We start from the raw sequence: 3,898 nt of genomic DNA, 5'->3' as shown, positions 1-3,898 counted from the left end.
GCATTTCCAGGCACTGGTCATGGCGTTCGTAAATCACTTCCCAGTTTTCTTCATCTTCGCCGCTCTTCTGTCAACCGGTAAGACAGCATTAAACCGCCTCATCACATTACAAGCAAATTCACATGCACCAGATTAGATAGGTCACAGAAGGCTCCAGAACTGATGGGGCAGGCGTCACGTGATTGCTTCATTTTAGCGCGTCCAAGAGGATTTGCAGACAGATGCTATATCTGAAAAGGTGCAGATTTTTCTACGTTTAAGAGCGCAATTTGCAGCGAACCAATGGAAATACAAAATGACAGACATCTATATGGCACAATATAAAATATAAGTAACGATAAAAAAACACTGTTGGTTTGGCTTATGGGGTTTAACGTCCCAAAACAACTCGGGTTGTGAGAGACGCCGTAGTGAAGGACACCGGAAATTTCGACCTCCTGGGGTTCTTTAACGTGCACTGACATCGCACAGTACCCGGGCCTTTATAATTTCGCCTCCATAGAAATTCGACCGCCGTGGCCGGGATCAAAAATGTTAACTCTTGTTCTCTGGCACAAGGTTTTGTAAAATGGAGCGACAGAGGCATTCCTTTCTTTTGTGATACTACAGAACAGCCAGTACTAGTACTGCGGGAAAGTAATACGCACATATACTGTCGATGTACTCGCATCTGCTACCAACTCTGTTTACATCGTCAGAAATGGCTGGAATACCGATAGACAGGCTGGAGCCAGATTCGGCAGGAGTGTAGATATTTGCTTCTTGAATAGAATTTACGAATTAGAGCATCGATTGCAGTGATGTGCGCTATTCTGCAGTGATGTGCGCCGATATTTCCTTCAAATAACTTGATCTACTTAAATAATATACATTATCCTAACGCAGCACAAATGAACGGAATAGAAGGGGCTGGTCTTGCTGAGCGAGCAGTCGGCGGAGGTTCGTCAAATGGTGGAGCTACAGGTAAGCAATACTTTATTATGCGAGACTTTCATGCGCAGTTTTTCTTTCAATCTCGAGTTCATTCTAAACAAAATCAGTGGAAGCACAGGAAGAAGTGCTCAAGTACCGATGCACGAAGTACGGTCTGATCTGCGAGTGTTGGTGGTGGTGTGACACTTTTATTAGAACATCCTATCTGTTAGGCGTTCAGTACATCCTGGGCCAAGGCGATGAGGGCGCGTTGCAACCTTAGATCCAGGGAGGCGAGCCAGGTGGGCCACGGTGGGGGGGAAGGATATGCAGGGAACTGGATGGCTTCGTGGCACTGTGCAAGGCAGTGTTCTATGTCTGCATATGTGCACACTGATGTGTGGAAGAGTACCGGTATAGATAAAGTTTGGCTGGTGTATGTAGGAGATTAAACTGTATTCGGCGAAGAACGCGAGCGTCACGGATCGATGAGGATAGGTGTGGCTGTGGTAAATCAGCAAAGTCCAATTTTTGCTGCATGTGGTATTCGTCGATAGTGCTTTTGTAAGCCCTGACCGCCTGCTCCGTCGGTGGGCTCGTCCACGGGATCCCCGGCGCATGGTGTATATTTTCGCAGGCAAGCTGGGGAGCCAGCTGAACGGCGGGGATTCCCATGTGACCAGGGATCCACCGAAGGGTCACCGGTAGTGGGCTTAATCCTATGAGGGCGGCATCTAAGGGTGATCGGGCAGGGACGGGGAGGGATCTTCCATGGAAGGCACGAAGAGCTGCCTGCAAGTCTGTATAGACAACGTATGCAGGGACGGGGGTAGGGTGGCAAAGTGTGTGATGGCATCGGTGATCCCGTGTATTTCTAGGGCGAGCGTGGAGGGTGGTGAGGTGTATGAACCGTGATTTAATCAGAACGTGCTGGCCCTTCTCATAGCTTTCCTGGCAGTATACAAGAAGGCGAAAATCGAAAAGGCGAAGGCGAAAACAAAATCGAAGGCGAAAACAAAAGGCGAAAATCGTGCACTTGATTTGTTCGCTTGCTTCGAATTATTTCATCCAATGATAATTTCTTCCACTGCAGGAGGAATAGGGGATATACAAGGAACTGGTCGCGCTGAGCGAGCAGTCGGCGGAGGCTCATCAAATGGTGGAGCTACGGGTAAGCAGTTCTTTATTATGCGAGACTTTAATCCGCAGTTTTTCTTTAAATATTGTTTACTTCCTAAACAATATCAGTGAAAGGACGGGACGAAGTGTTGAAGTTCGATGCACGAAGCACGGTCTGATAGGTGGGTAGATATGCCAACGAACTATGTTAAGAAATGCCCCTCAGGCGCTTGTCTTGAAATCATGCTCAATTAGAAATGATATTTGATGATACCAATGTCTTTGTCTTTAGGGGCGGCAACCAGAATTTTGGCACCATGGACATTTTCCTTCCGTGTTCCTTGTTTTCAATAAGCATTGTCATTGTGCCATGGGACTTGCCATGGGAGTAATAAAATTGAAAAAAAAAAACTTTGGGCGGGGATAAAATCGCCACTGTCCCATATTCCGAGCATCGTTTTCGCGCCCCTATTGAAAATTCTAAATACGTTCTACTGAGATACTGGCGCCAGGGATAGTATCCCCAAGAGAAAATTTTTATCAAGCTGACGGTATAAAAGCTTAATATGTTGCCGAGAGACGCTTTCGCTCAGCTGCACGTATGAGACGCGGAAATGCACTGTAGTCCGTATTTTATTATTTTAATGCGGTGACATTATTGCTGCAGTCGCACCAGTAACTCCTGATGTCCCGCACAAAAACATCTGTGTAGTCGGAAGAGGCTACGACACCTTGTGATGTGAAAACAAATTTGCACCTTGTTAGTTGTAGATACAGCGACAATTTGACGACTGTGGAGCCTACGGCCCTTTGTGATATCTTCACGCCTTGACCACTCGACTCAGAACAACCTGGTTTTTGGAGACAGACGGACAGGTAGAATCAACATCTACAATCAGACAAGAATATTACACATGCATATGTTGTTACTAACAGTCTGTCGGCAATAATATTAAAAATGCATATGTTGGAGACCCGCAACTCGAGCTAAATGTGGAGATATGGCGGTTGGTGAACCTATGAGTACTAAACACAGAAGATGCAACTGTTTGTCGCCAAATGTATAAATCGTTGCTGTAGCACTCGACTCGTAACGTGATTTAAGCGCTACTATCCTCTATTGAGACTATTTTACATACACTGTAATCACGGAATACGGAAAATGACAACATATAACATGTTTTACTTGACCATACTGAAAAAAATAAACGACTTTTCAAGCGCATTACGCTTTGAGATAACATTAATATAACAGATAGTCGGGCTAATTAACGTTGAAAGATCGCGCCTGTCCTGTCCTCTTCTCCTTTGTCTTCTTTGTTTAGCGCTACGATGTATTGAGATAATATTCCTTAGATCATATAGTGCCTAAAACCAGCATCCAATAACTCCAGCATCGGGCTAACAACAGCGTGCGTTTCGTATGCCCGGCAGATTCTCTTATGCGAGCAATTTGTTCTCCTAAACTTACAATTGCTTTTTGAAATCAGATTTTTTTGCCCATAAAATCGAGAAAGCTGCGGAGATTTTGTTTACGTTATTTGATCACAACGTGCCGGCTCTTCTCATAGCTTTCCCGGCAGTATACAACAATTTAAACAAAAGGCAAAACTCGTGCACTTTATTCGTGCACTTGCTTCGAATAATTTCATCCAATGATAATTTCTCCTACTGCAGGAGGAATAGGGGATATACAAGGGGCTGGTCGTGCTGAGCGATCAGTCGGCGGAGGTTCATCAAATGGTGGAGCTACGGCTAAGCAGTGCTTTGTCATGCGAGACATTAATGCGCAGTTATTCTTTAATTATTTTTTGCTTTTTAAACAATATCAGTGAAAGCACGGGACGAAGTGCTGAAGTTCGATGCA

The 3,898-nt window shown here is 45.0% G+C and overlaps 1 long non-coding RNA gene across 1 annotated transcript; it reads left to right on the top strand.

Annotated features, from left to right (window-relative positions):
* Positions 1-2,019, top strand: LOC149361954 (uncharacterized). The gene is made up of 3 exons (XR_016288468.1): positions 1-77; positions 886-963; positions 2,006-2,019. It is a non-coding gene; the product is annotated as an uncharacterized LOC149361954 (long non-coding RNA).
* Positions 2,020-3,898: the final 1,879 nt, after the last annotated feature.

Source organism: Amblyomma mixtum, chromosome 2, assembly GCF_055824585.1.
Source record: "Amblyomma mixtum isolate Tamu chromosome 2, ASM5582458v1, whole genome shotgun sequence".
In the NCBI taxonomy this organism is placed as follows: domain Eukaryota; kingdom Metazoa; phylum Arthropoda; class Arachnida; order Ixodida; family Ixodidae; genus Amblyomma; species Amblyomma mixtum.
The sequence above is the reverse complement of the archived record's forward strand: the minus strand, read 5'-3'. Positions and strand labels throughout refer to the sequence as shown.